This window comes from Chlorocebus sabaeus, chromosome 3, assembly GCF_047675955.1.
Source record: "Chlorocebus sabaeus isolate Y175 chromosome 3, mChlSab1.0.hap1, whole genome shotgun sequence".
Taxonomy (NCBI): Eukaryota; Metazoa; Chordata; class Mammalia; order Primates; family Cercopithecidae; genus Chlorocebus; species Chlorocebus sabaeus.
This window is the reverse complement of record NC_132906.1, coordinates 86,725,994-86,748,050: the sequence shown is the minus strand read 5'-3', so window position 1 is coordinate 86,748,050 and position 22,057 is coordinate 86,725,994.

Here is a 22,057-nt window from a genome sequence, read left to right as displayed (position 1 = left end):
CTCCGCTGCTGATATCAACAAACTGTCTGGTATTGCCCTGCCCTTTTGTGATTTCAGCACAACCACTGTAGCAGTGGTTCAGGCCAGTCTACGTAGAATGTGCAGTAAAGGATACACATCCTCTACTTCACCTTTTGACATCAGAAGGCTAAAAACTCCACCCTTGGATCATACTAATGCTGCCACTTTTTGTACCTGAGACCCACGAAGGGGCATGGTACATGTGAACATTTTTCATTTAATAAATATTTCATGACATATCCTATAGCTTATTAAATATGTGTATTCTCCCACCCTGCTCAGAATAAATTCTCATTCCCTTTTCCCTTCTGTAAAGTGTCTGTTGCTGGCTTCTGGCTGGAGACTATGCTTCCCAGCCTGTCAGAACAGCCACCCTGAAGGCTGCATCCCTTTATGAGAAATAAAGCTCTACTTTCTAAATGTAAAAAGCTTGTCATTCTTCAGTTGACAAATTAAAATGAATCACAGGTATAAATGTAAATAAGATACTACAAAACTTCTAGAAGAAGACACAAGAGAAAATCTATGTGTTCTGGACTTTGGTGATAAGAATTTAGATGTAATACCTAAAGCATGGCCCATGAAAAGAAAACGTGGTAAGTTTTATGTTCTCACAATTTAAAAACATCTGCTCTGCAAAAGACACTATTTAAAGATTGAAAAGACAAGCCAGAAGCTCAGAGAGAATATTTACAAGCCATGTACTTAATTGCAAGCCATGTACATACACTGAACAACAAGAAAACTTATATACAAAATAGGCAATAGATCTGAAAATATAAGCATACAAAGAAATGCTCAAAATAATTTGTCTTCAAGAATTGCAAGTTTAAACCACAATATGAAATTCCTCCACATACCTACTAGAATGGCTAAAATCCAAAAAGCTGACTATACTAAATGCTGATGAAGATGTGGATTGACAGGAACTCTTATTCATTGCTGGTGGAAATGCAAAATAGTATGCCCACTTTAGAAGACAGTTTGGCAGTTTCTCACATATTTAAACATAATATTACCATACATCCCAGCAACTATGCTCCAAGGCAGTTCTCCAGTTGCTTTGAAAAGTTATATCCACACAAAACCTACACACAAATACTTACAAAATATCTGTATAAGTATTTGTGTGTAGGTTTTGTGTGGATATAACTTTGTGTGGTGATAAAATATCTTATTCAAAATTGGCAAAAAGTAAAAGCAATCAAGATGGTCTGTAATAGGTGAATGAATTAAAAACCTGTGATACATCCACATGATGGAATATTATTCGGTGATAAAAAGGAATAACCTATTAAAGAACAAAACACATAAGGGAACTTAAATCAACATGGCTGAATAAAAGAAGCGTGTATGAAAACATCAGCATACTATGTGATTCCAATTGTATGACATCCTGGGAAAGGCAAAGCTATAGAGGAAATAATCAATGGTTGCCAGTGGTTCAGTCTGGGGTAAGGGATAAATAGGTAAAGTACAGATAACTATTCTATATGATACTATAATTGTGGATACATGACAATATGCATTTGTCAATAACAACTATACAATACAAGCAGTGAAATTAAATGTGTGCAAATTTAATATAAAAAATAAGAGGTCACGGAATTTTAGAAAGAAATGCAACATCTGAGGGAAGTAAGTAGGGGGAAATTGGTGATCAAAACAGCTTTTGAAATGAGTGGAGTCTGTAAGACTAAAGACCAAAGAATGTGCAAATAAGCACTGTACCCTAGTTGATAAAGTTGTATTCCATTAGAGTATGTACTAGGGTTCTCCAGAGGAACAAACCAGTAAGATATGTGTAGAGAGATATATTGGGGAAGATTTATTATAGAAATTGTGTTAACAATTCTGATACTGCTTAACATGTTTACTGAATTTGAACAATTAAGTAAATAAATGAATAAATGACAGATTACGGGGCTGGGTTTCTTATTGTCAAAACTGGGATTTACAGGCTGGGCACAGTGGCTCATGTCTGTAATCCTAGCACTTTGGAAGGTCAAGGCAGGTGGATCATGAGGTCAGGAGTTTGAGACCAGCTTGACTATCATAGTGAAATCCCGTCTCTACTAAAAATACAAAAAATTAGCCAGGCATGGTGGCATGAGCCTGTAATGCCAGCTACTAGGGAGGCTGAGGCAGGAGAATTGCTACAACCTGGGAGACAGAGGTGGCAGTGAGCCGAGATTGCACCATGGCACTCCAGCTTGGGTGACAGAGTGAGACTCTGTCTCAAAAATAAATAAATAAAACATTTTAAAAAATGGGATTTACACATAAACAAGGTGAGATGGCTAGAATGATGTATCTAATAATATAGTTAGAGAAACCAGTATTAGTTCATATTTTACTTAATATAGATACAGATGGCTTTATAGGGAGGTATTTATAAACTCGTCATATAGGTGAAGTGCTCTGTCAACTGACAAGGCTAAAATAAATGACATCCCAGTAGCAAATAGTCCATCAGGTCTTATTTTCCAATGTTATTTTCCAATAATAAATATCATGTCTCCTTCAATAAATGGCTGATTCTAGAGTTGGAGAGAGAAAAAGAGAGAGAGAGAGAGAGAGAGAAAGCCCAGAACATTATATAGTGTCAGAAATTACTCAGTAAAACTGCTAGCTATTCATGGGGTATGTTATTTCTTTTTCCAAACATTTGCTTACATTGAACCAGGCACTGTGCTAGGTTCTTGTAACAATTTTCTCTTTTAATCAACAAAATCAGCAATTGTCAGGCATGCAAATTAGACACTTTTGCTTGCTTATTATAAGGTACAATAAGGTATAACTATAGGTTAGAAAATAAAATCATAGCTCAAGTAAGTTATAGAACTAGAAATCAAACGAAGGTCTGTTTAACTCCTTGTTTCACTTTCTTTCCAACTAAATCTTGAGATTTCTACATTAGAAATAATCCACTCACAATTATTTAGATACATCTATGATATCAGCAAGAACAAGGAACATGTATACACTCAAGGAGTGTACTTTTTAAGCTATTAAGGTTCACCTTTTTGAGTTAAAGTTCTATTATTATTTTTGAGGCAGGTTCTATCTATGTTGTAAATCAAAATAGACTTCTAGAAAATTCATATGATGAATAGTCATGGCATTAAAGCAGAGAACCAATAACTGCTAGGTCACTATAAGGAAGTATAATACACGTTGAAAAAAATCAGATTTACTCATCCTGAAAGGCATGTTGTCTGCATTCCTACCTAGGGTTTAATGCTAAAGACATCAATGACAAGTAATAGAAGCCAAGATCTATGTCCATCTATGACTTTTCATAGACAACCAAGAAACTGTATTTACAAATGGACATTTGCTCATGAAAATTAATGATAATTACAAAATCAATCATTATAGCATGCAAAACTCCTACAGTCTTCAAATAGTATCTAATATATTGTCAACAGTTACTTGATGATAATTTTCAAAATATGTGAAAATAATTTTACATAAGTATCTTTTAAAATATTTTAGACACTATAACGTTTATTTATTTCCATATTTTTTAAAATACAGTGAACTGGGAATGGTGACTAGGAGGATCATGGATCTCTATCTTCTACACAATTGATACATAATGGAGACCGCTGTTTTTCTCTGGATTAATGTCACCTATACAATTTTAACTGTGTTTATGAACAGTGGTAAACACTGGTGATAGAGGCCAAACCAAACTTCAAGATCAGTGTTTCATGCATAGTCACTTGAGTATTATAGATATTGCCTAAATGGCAGCCTTTGTATTTCCACTTGAAAAATTATCTTCTTGGTAATAATTGTAGAGAAAATATCTGTCGATATTGAATTAGTCTACCTTGAAACAGGATTTAGCTGTATTCAGCTGAGTTGTATTTTATAGAACATAAAGTAAGGATTACTTAATATGAAACTCTTATTAGTCAATCACAATTCCACAGTGGAACTCGGAGGTTCTCTGGCCATGCTTTGGCTCAGTGATATAATATAACATGAGACTATCAGGTTTTTATAAAATTATTATTTTATATTCCAAGATTATTGAAAAATTTATGCACAGTGACATGTCATGTGATAATTATTTTCTTTTCTTTCTATAGGGTAGAGGATAAAAACATTATGAAGACAAGTCTAAATAATGCTAAGTTCAGTATTCATATTGAGGGAACTTTTGTAATTTGAATTTACTCACTGTCATCATGACTTTTTCAAATAATTTTTAAGACTTTTTTTCCTACATGTGCAGAATCTTCTTCAGTCTGTTGCTTTTCTATATGAGCATTTTTCTTTTCCATAGATTTCAAACCAGAATTTCATGTATATTTTCTTAGTTGTTTAAAGGAAATTGTCTTTGGCCAGCAATCTTAATGCTTGGAAGGTTTCCAGGTGTCTGCACTAATTTTAACTGTTCTGCTACACAATGTAGATTGTTTGAGTGTCAGGCTATTGTTGGGATAGTTCAGATATAAAATAACCATTTTTTAAAACATAAGCCTTTATGATATTTTGTTTTTCATTGTTTACAATCTCTAATACATCACTACAGTAGTTTCTTATATTAAAAAAGAAAACCACACACAAAAACTTACAGACTAATATTTCTCATCAAGGTTCTCTTTTTAAGGAGCATTATGTTTTTATAAAGTGTGTTTGTCCTTCTAAAAACGTTTGAAATTTGATGAGTGAGAAAGAGTTCTCATGTTCATCCATAAAATAGGTAGATGACCTATAATTTCTTCCATGGTGACTTAAGCAAGCTAGGTCTAAAAATTAGAGTGAAACATAAATTTAATCCCTTATAAATCTTCTATTTACAAAGTAAACAAACAGAAGAAACTTTAAAAAATCTTTTAATTCCAGGAAGAATGCTTTTTTTTTTCCAATTGATACCTATGTCTTCTCTACTTTGTACTTATGTTAAGTTCATTAATCCACTTATACTAACAGTTTAATAGCTATTCTTTGCTATAACTTTTGTGTTAAATATCCAGGTCAAATTACAAAAAACAAAACTCTTGGAGAGAAAAATCTGTGTATGAAGTTAGTAAGTAATCTGACCTTATGAAAACAGCACGGGCCTTATAATGCTCCTTCACCCCTAATTTATTTTCAGCCCTTCAGTTCTTTTCTTCCTTTTCTTCCTTTGTTAAACTACTAAGTTGTAAGAAATCTTAGAGGAAGTAGCTATGCATTATTCAAAAGTGCAACCCCCACATGATCCATGACAATTTCTTAGTCCCAAAGAAAATATAGGCATTTCATATTAAAAAAATAAAATTAGCAAAATGTATTTTTAAAAAATCCATCTTTATTCACCTACGGAACCAAGTAATGAAGAAAGAAAAACTACAAATGGGAAACGTTCAATTTTCTATATAAAATTTTAAGGACTCAGGCAAGATTGTCATCATAATTTCAAACAGAGGAAGTTTTGATAAATATCAGAACATGAGAAGTTAAATTGTATATAAGAAGCTAATGCCTCTTAACCAAAATACATCTTAAAAGCATTTATACCACCTATGTTGCATTAGAAGAGGTTTTCTATTAATAGCTATCTTCTTTTAGAGTTGAAGTGTATATTAAGGGAAAAACAGGTCAATATATGAAAGAAATATTTAAAAGAATCAGGTCATCAAAAACATTACGCTATCAAGGTTTCCAGTTTCTTTAAAAAACAACCAGAAAGTAACATATTATAAATCAAAAACTAATTATAAAAAGAAAATTACAAAATATAACAGTAGATCTAATTGTGATTTATTTGGCATTTTTACTTTGATTCAGATAAAAGTTTCTTTTGTAGTTCTGATTAAGCATCACAAGATTAATGGCACACTTGGATAAGTACTTGAAAGTTCTTTCAAGCTGGTGATTTTGGAAACCTGACTTTAGAGGTTCACTCGTAAATTGCCTAGAACTGATCACAGTTACATAAACACTTAATAAATGCGATAAATGCAGACGTAAAGAATTTTCTCTCTTCTCTGGCTCCCTTTTTTGTTCTCCCTCTCTACTAAACTTCCTTTGTGATCTCATTCAATAAATGCAGTAAATGCAGATGTAAAGAATTTTCTCTCTTCTCTGGCTCCCTTTTTTGCTCTCCCTTCTCTACTAAACTTCCTTGGTGATCTCATTTTTCAGAGAGTTTGTTTCTACTGCTGTCTGGCAGCTACAGTACTATGCCCAAATCCACATCCTTAAATATAGTCATTACTCACTGCAGTCCCCCTTTTCTTACCTAGTTCCTAATACATTTTCATATTGGGCTTGGCTATTAAGATCTAATGGGTACTCTACAGTGTAGTTTTCAAATCAATTTCTGCCCCAGTTCTCGAGCAAATCGTTATCCAATCATTTGTTGGTTAATAATTCTATTTTGAGACCTAGAGATCTTGGATCCAGAATTCTGATTTAGGTAATGAATTATAGTTGAGCAAAGAATCATCTCTGGATTTCACCAGAAAGTTGCATGTGGAAAGGGAAAAGATTTGAAATATGTCACTCTTTCACCACTTATTTTTAATAATGAAGATCTGGTTTGAGCTATTCAAGCACATGACGTTATTTTCTGAAAAAGGATGATGTAGAATGTGGTAGGCGGAATCTCTTACTTGTAATTCCACTGGAGATATCCTGAGAGAGAAGTTGCAGACCATAGATGCTAAGTAGAAACATGAACAAAATTTGAATTAAAATGCAATCAGATCATTTCTGTTCAATATAGTAACTCAAGGAATAATATACCCTGAGTGTCTCATGGAATTACCATAAAACATACATGCTCTGCAAGAATTTCCATCTGAAGAAGTAACAATGATAACATTATTCATTGTTGGCATGTTTAAGATGGTTGTCTCTTTTCAAATAAGAAAGAATAATATACATAGATTAATCATCCATTACATTATGGGTTGAATGTGTCTTCTCAAATGTATATCCATATATTTTTTGGGGGGTCCTAATTTCTAGTATCTCAAAATGTGACCTTATTTATGAATAATATAGTTGCATATGTAATTAGTTAAAATGAGGCCATGCAGGAGCAGGGGATGTTGTAATCTAATCTGACTGATGTCCTCTAAGAAGGTGGCCACATGAAGACAGAGACACAGAGAAAACTCCAGGTGATGATGAGGGCAGAGATCAAAGTTTTTCAGTTGCAAGCTAAGAAATTCCAAAAATTGGCCAGACGCGGTGGCTTATGTCTGTAGTCCCAGCGCTTTGAAAGGCCGAGGCTGGCGGATCACGAGGTCAGGAGATCGAGACCATCCTGGTTAATATCCTGAAACCCCATCACTATTAAAAATATCAAAAATTAGCCAGGCGTGGTGGCACGTGCCTGTAGTCCCAGCTACTCAGGAGGCTGAAGAAGGAGAATGGCTTGAACCTGGGAGGCGGAGCTTGCAGTGAGCGGAGATCCCGCCACTGCACTCCATCTTGGGTGACAGAGCCAGATTCTGTCTCAAAAAAAAAAAAAAAAAAAAAAAAAAAAAAAAAAAAAAAAAAAAAAAAAATTCTAAAAATTGCCAGCAAACCACCAGAAGCTAAGAGGCAAGGAAGAATTTTCCTAAAGATTGCAGAGGGAGCGTGATGGCCCTGCTGCCAAGTTTACTTTGAAGTCTGCCCTCCAGGACTATGAGACATTAAATTTCTATTGTTTTCAGCCACCTTGTTTATAGTATTTTGTTAGGGCAGCCCCAGGGGACTAACATATTTCCCTTCTTGTATTTTAAAGCAAATATTTATTTAGAATTTACTATGTACATACCATTGTACTGGGGCAGGTAATGCTACAATAGTGGTTGCTTAGGGAGGGAAAAGTAATGAGAGTTGACTGCGAACGTGTGTGGGGTTTCTTTTATGGGGAACAAAATATTCTAAACCTAGATTGTGGTGATTGCATAATCATGATAATATACTAAAATTATTGAATTGCACCATATTAAGTGCAATATTAAATGAGTAAATTGTAAGGTATATGAAGCGCATCTCAACGAAACTGCTTTAAAAACGGTCTAAAGAGACCCTCATTTTAAGCAAATCACAATGAAGTTGAGGACCATGATAACTAATTACAGCAATTTCTGGTTAACGGAAGCATGAAGCAGAATCAGTGAGGGAATCACGCTGGAGAGTCCCTCACCAGGATGGAGGTCGCTGGGCAGGGGGATAATGAGGAATGGAAAAAACAGACAGGATTCTCAATAACAATGGTAACAGGGCTGTGTCTAAGGATAAATGAGAGCCAGTCATGGAAGGAATGACAGAATGGCATTCTCATCAGAGGAGGACATGCTAACGGAAAGAGATTTCTGTCCTGTGATCCTGAAACAAGAAGAAACCAAACTAGTATCCACAGGTTACTCAACACTGAATCTTGATGAGTCTTTTGGAATGAAGGAGAAAGTAAAATAAGCCTACAGCAATCAGAAATATATATGTTCAGAAATAGTTGGCATTTTGGTATGTTCAGTTTGATTTCAGAACATAAGGGTGCCTCTTACTAATCACAAATTTCCATATATTTATGTCTATAAGCATATAAGATAAACTTAGTGGGAAAATTATTGCTTTAAATATTATTTTAAATCTGTTATAGATGGATTATATCAAATGTATCTGGATGTACTATTTTTCTCAGACTCCTCATGAAGCATGTAAGTGGTTATTTTTCAAAGACATTCTCTAAGCACTTTTTGAAAAGATGAGTTATTGTTTGTTTGGTGGGTTTGAATTGAACTTGAAAATTATGCCACCTGAAGGCTAAGGTTCTGTTCTAAGCCAGTAAGATAGTTCATCTTAGAAGAGGACACTGAGATTATGATCGGTGCTAGAGTTTTAACATAAATATCATGGGTCTACATATGTTTGTGGGGTGGCTAATGGTGGTATATGCTTATAATGGATTCATATTTTTAATGGAAATATAAGAATATAGAATTCAAAAAAAATCTTCTAATTTATATTTCTGTTGTTTATTTTAAAATGCGTATCAGAGAGAGCATAGTGCAGAAATCAAGAACACAAATTTTGTAGTCAGGCAAATTTGATTTTGAAATTTTGTTCCACCTGTTTCTAACTGTGAGCATTTAAGCAAATCTCCTAGTCTTTCTCTGCATGTTTCTTTATTCATAAACTAGAGATATGAAAATAACTCCTCAGGTTGTTGTACTGAGGGTTAAATAAGATAATGATGTAAAGTGCTTGCTAAGCACAGTAAAATTTTGTTTCAGGTGAATTAATAAAAAGCTTTTTAATATCATTTTTGCTTATTCCATCTAATTTCCATTTAACAAAAAAAGAGAAACATACATCTAATCATATGATAAAACACAAAAAGCTATAGCAGAGATGAAATCTGACAGCTGACTATATTCAACAACACAAATACAAATCAAAATAAGATAGAATTAAATAGTTTATGTATTAAAATAAACCAATGATTTTATATCCAATCATCTAGCCCAAAATTAATGTGAATTAAAATATCTATTTCACAGTCAAAAACTGAATGGAGAGAATGTATCACTAACTGATCTACACCAAGAGAAATATGATGGGTGTTTTCCAGAAACATGGAAAAGAATCACAGAGGGAGGGCGAGAAAAAACGATCAAGAACAATGAAATGCTAAACATGATAAAATATAAACACATAGCGTATAATAAAATAGCATACAATTGGGGAGGATACAAAAGTTTTAAGTTGATTATAAGGCATTGCATTGCTTAAGAAGAGGATACAAGTAGCAAAAGTATTAGATCTTTAAATGAACTTCTCCTTATTGTATAACAGACATCCACTAAACTGTGCAAATAATAAAAGTACAGTTTGTTGAATAAGTAGTTTGGTGAATAACCCATATAAATAACAACCTAATCAAAAAACAGGAAATTATCAGAATACAGAAACCTCTAAAACATATAACTGTCCTCTCTAGCAGTAACCGTTATTATTAGATTAATGCTATATTAATATCAGCTAGTAATATTAATATACGTATATAATTTGATTTTGCTGTTTTTCAACATGATACAAATTTTAATATGTGATATTTTATGTCTGGCATTTTATTTAACAGCAGTTTGTCAGAAATATTCATGTTGATGTAGTTTGCAGTAGCTCACTAATTTCCATTACTACATAGCATTCCTTTATGTGAATGAACATGCCAGAAAGTATTCCACTCTCCATGGATATTTTAGGTTTCCCCTTTTTGTTTCTCTTAAGTTTTATCATTGTGGAGTCAAAATGTTGACATATTTCACATTGAATCAGTGAATTTTAGGAAAACACAAATGTACTTAAGATATACAGGGAATAATTTCAATAGGAATTAATGTAAAAATATAGATGGATTTCCACAGCTTCAATCACTTACCTATTAACTTAATTCCAAAACACGAACAATTGGGCCAGGCGCGGTGGCTCACGCCCGTAATCCCAGCACTTTGGGAGGCCAAGGCGGGCGGAACACGAAGTCAGCAGGCGACCGCCCTGGCAAACATGGTGAAACCCCGTCTCTAATAAAAATACAAAAATAAAAAAAATAAAAAAAAAATAAAAATGAGCCGGGCGCGGTGGCGGCGCCTGTAGTCCTGGCTACTCTACTCGGGAGGCTGAGGCAGGAGAATGGCGGGAACCCGGGAGGCGGAGCTTGCAGTGAGCCGAGATTGCGCCACTGCACTCCAGCCTGGGCGGCAGAGCGAGAGTCCGTCCAAAACAAAAACCAAAAACACATACAGTTCTATTAAAATGAATTGCAGAAACAACAAAGAAATTATGAGTCATCTTTGTGAAATCTTTCTCATCAGAAGGTACTGGTTTTTATGCCTGACAGAAACTTCTGGAGGGCCTGCTAAACTATTAAACGCTGAGATTGTCTGATGAGGTGGGGAGCCAAGCCTGGAAACATCAGCCACTTCCAGCTCTGCTCACTCACTCTGTGCATTGTCTGGGAGGGGGATGCAGAGGTGGCTCTTAACATGGTAAACAGAGAATAAAATTTCAACTCTTTTCACCATGAAGTATCACAAGATAACATACTTGGTATCTGTCTCATGTAAAGTTTCCAAATAGCTACCAATGATGTAACTCTGAAAAATGACAACACAAACTGTCTTATATAGGTGAACAAAGTAAGAAGAGGGATGTATAAAGAGTAAAATTATAAAGTGTGTAGACCACGTGGGGAGTGGTAGAGGGCTTAAAGATGGCAATAAATCATTGAAACAGTTTTATCTGAAGTTTTTTTCTCTAAGCCTTGGCTCTTAGCATAATGGCATTTGGCCTATTCTAAACACACACACACATAAACTGTTCTCCACCAATCATTTGGTAAGCCTCTTAAGTATACATTTTATCTATCCCTTCTTCCAAATCAAAGTTAATATGGTTATAAATACAGTAATAATTCAAATATTAAAATGTCTTGTATTTTACTTAAACAAAACATTTTTATCATTTTTTTATATGTTGGGGAAATTGCACATCATGTCATGCTTCTCTGTATTCCTAAAGTAAAATAGTCAAGTGAGTCCTTAATCAAGTAAATTTTATGATAAAAGATGTTATTTCTATATTTTACCCACCATAATACATATAGATTCTAGCATATTGTTAGGCATATATTAAACACTCAAAAAATTTAATGTTTGAAAGAATGTGTTTACTTAGATATAGCTAGTCAGGGGTAATTAGTACTGACCAGGTTGTGATGCAATAAGGAGTATCTCAAAGTCTCATTACCTTCTAATGAAAGCATGTCTTTATTGTTTATGATCCATGTCCCATGCGGGTTGGCTGGGTGAACCTGCAAACACCCAAAATAGCAGAGCTTCCACCATCTTACTATGTAGCTCAATACAAGATGTCAAGGTTTGCCACAGAAGGAAAAAAGAGCACAAGTAATCACACATCAGCTCTGAAATATTTTCACTTTAAAACGATCTCATATCACACAATTATGCCTAACTTCAAGAGGAATAGAAATCATAATCCACCTAACACCCCAGAAGGAAAAAAGAGTCAAAAATATTGACAAGCTGCAACAACTTCTGTCTCAACAAGAAACTACAATTACCATTATATGTTTAGTATACGTTTTTAATTGGGAGCCTCTAATAAATGCTAGTATACTATGGTAAATTTTAATGTCAATGCCCATGGGGGTATGGGTTATTATGGGATAGATGATAGATAGACAGACAGACACATATATCCCAACATACTAACACAATTTTATTGAAACGAGTCAAAAATCATAAAGTGTAATCTCAATTCCAGCTTTTACCTGCTAAGTGTCCTTGGAGATATAATTTCATCTTTTAAAACCTTAGCCTTTTCTCCTGGAATTGAGCAAGAGATTGTAGGGAGGAGTAAAGTATCTTGAGTGTGTGGAATATGCATTTGGATACTGAATGCAATACTTAATTCCTGAATGACTGTCAGTTACTTACAATAAACCCTTTGAACCTCAGTTTCCTTAGTTGTAAAATGGAGATAATAATATGCACTTTAATTGGTGCCATTAGTATCAAATAAGATGCTATGTTCACCAATGTGTTCTGTATTTATGTTATTAACAATTAATAGAATTATGCCTAATTCATATGATTATGTGAGGCCAAAATCTATTGGTAGAAATGATAATACTAGGGCGGCCCTTGGCACAAAATGGACACCCGATCTTCAGTGATCTGATATTCCAGATGCACCTTAGCAATGCACTCCACAAGTAGTTGATTAATACTTGATTGATTCAGCAGCGTGGAGGAGAAGGGCAATGAATCCATATCAGAGTAAAACGCAAAAGTAAAACAAAGCAAAAACCAAAACTTTACCCATCTAATTTCTGGAAATGGTTAGAAAAAGTACTGATATAACTGATGACATGACATCCACGTTAGTATGTTCCATAATTTATTGACATAATCCATGTTTAAAAAAAAAAAAAGCAAAGGAAATATAGAATGATAAATCACCTTGAATCCCTCCATATTGTGGTAAGCAATTTTACATTCTTTGATGCATGATCTTTTGAGATATTTATTCTTATATGTATAATAGCTTTTAAAGAAACGTGTGATCATATTACACATCCTATTATAAAACATTTTTACACCTTTAAAACCATTTGTGAAAAAAATTAAGCATCAGTAAGTATTATTCTCTTTTATTATGCCAGAAGTTTTAAAGCACTTATAACATCCTCTGAAAAAGTTTAGAAATTCAGGCAAATTTTAATATCTAATTTATTGAAGCGTATCATACTATCTTTTTTGCTTTCTTTCACAAATATGTTGATCATTCTTTGACTTTTCATTTACCATAGTATCTAGGGAACTCAAAACAGCCATTAGTTTCGCCTATTGATTTTCATTGAATATAGATATAGGAAAGAGGTTATAGTAACGATTGAAGGGTAAAGAAATTCTTCTCATAATGTCCCTAATTTCAACCTATGAACATTACTCTTCTAAGCACAAAAGTAAGAACTTGCATCTGGAAAATAAAAGTCAAATAACTCTTGCATCACGAAAGCGTCTAATACTTATTTCATGCAAGACAGCTAGTTTTCCTCCATCTCAATTTAGCTAGTTAATTATACTTTTTTTTTTTTCAAAAAAGAAATTAAGGTATAAGTAGTCACATATAAGAAAAGGTAATGTTTTCTATATTGGTTTTTAACTCTTCAACTTGCATACATAGTCATTTTAAAGGGATGTGTGTGTGTGTGTGTGTGTGTGTGTGTGTGTGTGTGTGTGTGTATAGTTTTCTCTTCCTTGCTTTCCTGCCGCCTAGGACACACTCTGTTTGACTTAGCTTTTCATCCCAGCCACTTAAGGATCAGGGAGTCCCATAGAAGGAAATGCGGCATCAGTCATAGTGCAGTGAGTGTCCCTAGTCTCCAGGGCTTGGCTCCTCAAGTCCTAGCAAGCTTGGGATCTCTCTAATCCCTTCAGAGAGAAGAATTTTATAATCTATTTTTCCCATATTTTCTAGTTATTTTCACTGGGAGGATTGATCCATTTTTTATTAAAAATATAATTTGTATTTGTATACATAAATTTATTAATTCTCACAGCAACTAGGTCAATCTGATAATACTGTTTCTAATTTAGCATGACATAACTAAGGGTTTCTCTATTTAAATGGCTTACTTCTCCAGTCTCAAGTAATGGGATGAAATCGCTGGGATTCGATCCTCCTCTGTGCCAGTTCCAATGCATCCTCCCATTTATATCATGTCCCAGACAGTGTGTTGGGTGCTTGATGATGCATAATTATTTGAATTAAAATGGCACTGTAATAAATGGCATTGTAATAAATGCTAGCGTCCATGCAGAATTTGTTTCTTAGATTTCTTAATAGGTGAATAATAATAATTTATTGACAATAAATTATATTCGTGTGTTCTAATAATATTTTAGAAATCAGTAAACTTAATCCATGGAAAAAGTGCCTGATAGCAAACAGAAACAGTTCACAGACAATGAAAATAACAATGTAATATAGTTTAATCCTAAATGATTTTTCTAAGATAAAGCCAAATGTAAATTTCTAGTTCTTCCATAATTTTGATCTGAGAAACATAATACTTAAACAAAACCAAACAGCATTAGTGTAATAACCAAGAAAGAACTAGCCATACATCATAAAAAGATATGCTACAGTAAGTCTCTTTCCAAGTTATTGACAATTACTCAAAAGTCATGTGTTTACAAGCCTAACTTAACCACTTGTGTGATTTTCCTAGGGAGTACCATAGACAAGACTAGAAAATGTGGAAAACTGAGTATGGTCAACAGGGAAAAAATAAGTTTACAGTGTAGTTTAAATTTATGATTCCAAGCACGCCTGCTTGAAATCTGGTCTACTTGCACGTTTTTTTCTACCTTACTGATCATATCACTGTAGGTAGTAAATGGCAGCAATTGTAGAAGCAGCATTTCCTTGCATGTTTATTGATGAATACCTTAATAGAGGTAACCGTAGAAGGGCAAAAGGCAAAGGCTAATTCTCCTAGTGCTTTGTGGATCTGGGATTATTTGCACAAGGTGGCCACCCATGAGCATACACAATGGCTCCCCCAAAGAGGTAAATGAAAGTTGGAATGAAAAAGTGTCTTTCTTAACTTTCTGGAAGTTTCTGGATTATAACAGAAAAATATATACCAAATGGAAAAAAAAAATCAAGCATCTCAGAAATCTCCATAAAAGAAAGAAATATCAGATGAGACAGGAATAAAAAGTAAAACTGATGGAATTGTAATGAGATAAAGGAATGAAGCAGGCAACCTAAGATTTGGGTCTACAGTATTCCCCTTGTTCATAGTATTAAAGAGAAAGTAATAGTTTTGCATTTTGAAAGCAAGATTAAGTAAAGTGAAATTAAAATGACAAATGATTATTTTAAGAGTAATCTTTACAGGTATAAGTGGGATTCCAAATATCTCAGTCCTCCACACATTATTATGAATTACTTAAAGGAATTTGGAGATGAATGTAATTCACTGTAATGATTGTCAGAATAGGAAAGGTAAGGGAATATGTTTCAGAAACATCCTTAGTTAATTGTCATAATAAGAGGTATCTTAAAATCAGAGACAGACTGACGATCTCATCAAGAAGGATGCTTTAAGAGACGTTTATTCATAACAAACGTCTATGTTTAGAATTAGAAAGACTACGAGGCTGAGTTGCTTCTATCAGCTGTAGGAGTCTATTAGAAACAGGCATGGTGAATATAATCATAGCAATAAGTAAAAAACACCATTACAGGAAGAAACAAACTTTGAAATACATTAACCAAACTCTCTAAAAGTTTGGTTGCTTTTTCCTTTAACCTTTCTGGACATATCTCAATACTGTTTTCTTCTCAATATGTCTGACATATTAATACTTGCCGATACTCACAAAGCCTAAAGGAATGCATGTGAATGTATACTGTTCAGTCTTAACTGAACCCATATTATACTATCACTGAAATACAGACTTGAAGGTATGATCTTACTAAGGATTTCTCTAAGCCCTCAGCTATCTCTTCGTTTTGCCTAGACTGGCAATTGTGCCGTTTCTTTGCAAGTGTGCAAACTCCTGGCAAGACTTGAGGGGGAAAAAATAAGCTTATTGAGGGAAACCTCACTCATCAAGGGTGCCACATGCCTAAGAGTACCAGTCTCGATAACCAATCACTCTCTCTTTGCTGCAATTCATTCAGAGATCCAGCTGGCAAGAACTCAGGATGATGTTGGATACGGGAAGTAGGTTAATCACTACTGATCTATTAGGAACACCAAGAATCATCTGACACCGGGAGAAAGGACAAAATTATAGGTGGTGACAAATTTGAGGAAAATTTTGCTTTTCAAAGCCATGTAAAATGTTAGGGTTCTGTATAGATTGGTTTCGTTGTATAAAAAGGCACTGTCATGTGTATGTGAGCTGCCTCTTTAATAAGAATGATAAAATGAAACATCAAGCAATTATTTAGTTTTGTGAACAACAAATCTAAAAGCTATTAAGTATTTTGAGAGACGATGAAAATAAAATGCTCCAGTACTAAATCAGATGTTATTAAAAGATATGAAAAAGACAAAAAGTACAAATCAAATACCATAAACAACATTACAAAAATTAAAAAGAAAAAAAAGCACCACTAATCAGAATATTATTGTTAGATTAATTTTCTAAGGGTAAAAAAGAGATATGGCATATATCATTTAGTTTAATGTTAATAATAGGAAACTTTATATCAATGATGTGAAACCATTCCTCAAAGATGATGTTGTCCTGATGAATAAGCTATTTAAAAGATGAATAACAGCTAATGGTCAATTTGACCCTCAGTTGTGTATTCAAAGTTGGTGTGGATAGTTGACAGTCCCAGGCAGTTGCTTTGTGCTGTTGTATTTGAGGTATGTCAAAATGGCAATTTTCTGTGATGGGCACGTTCTAATCACAAATTAGAATTAACTTAGCTCCACTGGACTTGCAGAGGCCCAGCTTTATAAATGTCATTCCCATTAACAATAAAATGCTATTGTGCACATCAAATTTTGTGGTTTAGGGATCATATAATAGCCATTCATAGTAGGCAGTTAAGTTGCCTAATCTCTTGGTTACCTATATCAAGGTGTCAGGTGCTCGATCTGAGGACCTAGTTTTGAAATGGAGAATAATTGTAAATAGAATAGAATTAGTACTGTGATTCTCCTAGTGGGGCTTTTCAGAGGCTTCTTATTTGCCACTGATATGCCTAGGCCGTAAGACTTGAGAGGCAGGGAAGCTTATACCATATCTAGGAACTATTGCAAAATTGGACTTGGTTCAGGTCCTCTAAAATGTACCAGTCTAACAGATTTTGGTCAGTGGGCCAAACAGTCTACCAAAATGTACCTTTTTCTTTATGGTAGATAGTGCAAGATACAGAAAATTGTCTCTCAGAATATTTTTAAGATTCTAAGATCATTGAACTGCTAAGAACCTCTCCAATTTGTGAGGCCCTTGGACTTACATGAGCCTTGTATCTTTTCTCTGTCATATTCTCTTATTAAAGCCTGCTGCATTCTACTCACCAGATCCAACTAGCATAGTATCATCAATGAATAGAGAGTATGATGTTCTATGTACTATTAAGGTGACTTAGGGTCCTGAAATCTATATATTTCAGACAGCAGGAGAGCAGATATTATCCCGAGTTAAGAAAGGGTGGTGGCACAGCTGTCCATGTCTCAGGGGGCAAATTGACCTGGCTGTCTTTGTCAAAGGCTGTTGGAAAGAAAGCATAGTGCTACATTGGTAGTTGCATGCCACATGCCAAATGCTAACACTGTTTGATCCAATAAAGATAACACACAAACTGTTACAGTTGGAATTAGTGAGGACACCCAATTATATTTTTAATTATTCCTTTTCATTCTGCATTTACCACCTGCCCTTTTCAACTGGTCATTCAGGCCAATCATACAGGGACATGCCAGGAAAACCCCTGTACCTGTTGATGGTGGCACAAAATTCTTCTGTGCTTTTATGGATGCAATAATGCTTTCAGTTGGTTACTGTGAAGGATGATGGGTAAAAGGGGACAGTTACAGGGACTCTGCTTGTCCTTTCCTAATATAATAACTCAGTTCACAAACATGGCAGCCAATGTGAAGATCCTGCATGTCACTGAATATATCTATGCCTTCCAAAACAGACAATAACTACAGGATGGATTTGGGGTTCAGTTGGACCCCAGTGAAATGGACTTAAGCCAGGAATCCATTTATCCCTTGACCTCTGTAAGTTCTTACTATTAGCAACGGATCTTGGTGGAAGTTCAGCAGATAGGAACACAGACAACATAAATCACAAATTCTAGCTGTTGTCTTTTTACTAACAGACACTCAGGTAAATGTCTACAGGTACCTTTAGGAAGAGGTTTGAAGAGATATGCTCAGATACCACAGAAGGCTGTCATATAAGTTCTTCCTCTATTAATCTGGCTTCCTATCAGTTAAGGAGCACCAGTTTTGTGAATTGACTTAGGGTAGTATCTTAGTTCAGTCTGCTATAACAGCACACCCAAGACTGGGTGGCTTAAACAGTTGACATTCATTTCTCCTAGTCCTGGAAGCCAGGAAATCCAAAGTCAAGATGTCAGCAGGTTCTGTGTCTGGCGAAGGCCTACTTCCTGGTTTGCAAGTGGCCGTCTTCTCCTTGTGTCCTCACAGAAGAGAGAGAGAGGATTTCACGTCTTTTTCTCTCTTTTTTTTTTAATGGAACTGATTCTATCATGAGGGTTCCACTTTCATGAACTAATTACCTCTCAAAGGCCCACCTCCAAATACTATGTAATTGAGAATTATGGTTTCAACATATGAATGTTGGGGTGACACAAACATCCAGTTCATGAATCTTCACTACTGCAACTCAACTCGATTTCAACAACCTTTACCTTATCCAATTATATATGTCAAACGGTACCTAAAAGGGTTACCCATCTACTTCTTTCTGAGAGATTAGTGATGAATCAGCAACAACCACAGATGACTCAAAGTTTATTACGGTAATTGGGTGCACTTTATCTCAGAGCTAAATGTTACTATTTGATCTCTACCACTGTGGAACTACTGTTAAGAAAAGCAATTGTATGCATCAAAACTAAACTAAACCAAAAATGGGAAATCTCTCCCAATAGAGAGAGGGAGAAAAAACATAAAAACGTAAAGAATTGATCAAAAAGTAAATTATTCATTTTAAAAGTTTTCATTTTTGGATTTTGTAATGTTAGTTCTATTTGACAACTGTTCTTAAAATTCCATATTTTGTGATGTTTTTCTATCATCATAAATCAATATTCATTGTATTTTTTTCATTGGTAATACTGTACATTTTACTTGAAGAAGGACTTTGAATTTGTAGCAGCCATAGGACTCACAAAACTTTGCTCAGCCCCTGAGTCTACGTGGATTGCAACATCAACCAACGTACCCGTGACCTTTGGAGGAGAAATATTATTACATTTCTTTAGGTCCTGGTGAAGGAAAAGGTGTCCAGCCTTAACAGAGATATAGTGGAGGAACAGGAGGGATAACAGCAGGTTCTTCTAAATTAATCTACTCCAACATTCCTTTTTGTTAGCGCTTTTGTTCCTTCCTTTAGTGCAGGGGCCAAAAATCCTTTCTTAGAGAGTACCAAACCACAAATATTTTAGGTTTTGTGAACTGTACAGTATCCGTCAAAACGATCTAACTGCCATTGTAGTACAAAAATATGCATAGATAAGGTATTACTGAGTTTGAGCATCTGTGTTCCAATAATACTTTATTTACAAAAACAAGTTGGCTGGCTGGGTTTGGCTCATGGTCTGGTTGATCTCCGACACAGAGTTTGCCAGAGCAGCTTTGCAATTCAACCCCATTGATTAAGATAAATCAGATTGAATTAACTAACTTAGTTAAACTATCAGTGCTACTTCCAGCTACTTACAAAATCCTTGTTCCCTGGAGGGTATATCTCCTTGTTATTTATGCTTTTTGGTGTAACACCCTCAGAATCCACTCCAATATGTTCCCTAGATTCCTGTCAATCAAAATTGAAAAGTTTCTGCTGCTTTTTTGGTGTATAGAATTGTTTTCTCCCACAGGAGTTTTTTACTTCTCCAAGTGGGGTCTGTTGGAATCTGGTTTTTATTGTGGGTCTGGGAGCCATGAGGGTGATGAGCAGAAAAGACAAGTGCTCCAGTTGGAGTCACTGCAAGAGTTTCAAGTGAAGCCTGATTCTTTCATTCAGCAGAAAATCCTTACTTTACCAGATAAAGACTTTTAGGATGACTTCAGGATTAAAAGTTACTAGCCCTGCTTTTGTCTGCAGGGATATCTTGATCCCACATCTCAGTAGCACCCACTCTTCCCTTAGATCTCCTTAGTAAAATAATTCTGGAGGGTCACATTCACTAGTGCTGCAGTTCTGAGACAACTGCAGTTGGGAACTGGGCTTGATTTTCAGCCATATCTGCCCCGGAGCTATGGCAGATTAAGGCCATTTTTAAAGCTGTCTTGGCAGCCCTCTGAGTTCCCCATTTGAGCCTTGAGTTGGGCTTACATTCCGGTCTTTTAGTTGGTTTATTTCCCTGGATATCCTTTTTAAAGCCACCAGCAACAGCAGCCTGAACTTTGCTTATTACACTTATCACTCTAGTTATGGCTACTGAGTCACAGTCATTTGCTCTCCAAATGCCTTGCCCTCTACCTGCCCTCATGATGCCACCATATGTCTCAGATCACCATATTCCATTTTCCCCGGCAAGGAGATAATAAGTGCATTCATTAAATACGTGAGTGATTTAACACCAGAATTCCACTCTAAGGTTCTGTTTCCTCCAGCCAATTGTGGTGACAATTTCTACATCAAAGTCCTAGAAGAAATTGATGCACTCTCAGGAGGTGAATTGAAGAGATTTAATAGAATATAGTGAGTAATTTATAATGGTGTTGGTTGTCATGTGTTATCCAACCATGAATAATAAAAACTCATAAGCATGGAGGCATTACTGCCCTGGGTCTGAAAAGGCAAAGAAAGGGAGCATTTATTGCAACACAGAAACCGGTAGCTACAGAAGAGGACTGACCAGCAGAAGTTGTGCCTTTGAAGAAGAACACAGCCAAAGCCAAAATGTGCACTGTTAAGAAAGAAGGCAGAGGAGTAAATATCCTTGCTGCGCTCTGTCTTCCTGCCATCTGATGACTGTTGGTGTTGTCTATTGGCTGATGCCAACCAGAAGACAGAATACAAAAGAACTGGATTTACATGACCCATAGACGTAGCTTTCTGGGCCACAGAGCAGGGTGAAAAAGAGTAGAAAAGAGAGCCAAAGAGGCAAAATTAGAATATGCAGGACAGATATCTTAGATTTTGGTCAAGCTACTTATCGTCTACTAGTCTCAGTTTCTTCATATGCAAAATAATTTTTATTATCTACTAACTAAGCAACAATATTCCAAGTCTATGTCTCATGGCAAGTATTCACTAATTTATAGTTGCTTATCTTAGTATATTGAGATTAAACACAAAATAGAAGAATAGAATTGTCCATAAGTAATGTCATTTGGTGCTTAAAATACCGTGAATAAATGTGAAAATATTGTACATATTATCTGAAAAACATGTGTAAGAAAAAACTTATTATTTGCATTGAAAGACAACTATATTTAAGGACAGATTATGGAATGGATGCTCAATAAACAGTAGTTTTTCTTTTCATTACTTGGAACTCTACACAAAGAATATTCAAAAGAATCTCTTCTGGGGTAGAATTTCCCATAACTAAAATTCTTGTTACAGCTATGCAATAAATTGTCAGCAGACAATCATCATTACTTGCAACCAATGGAACTTAAAGATTAATTATGTAAAAGGCTACATAATTTCCTAGTCCCAGGGGACTCCCCAAAATTACTTTCATTTATTAACCATAGTAGCTAATATTCATTCCAAAGGAAAAAATATTTAAATGGCTATTTGCATATGAATTAATAGTGATTAGT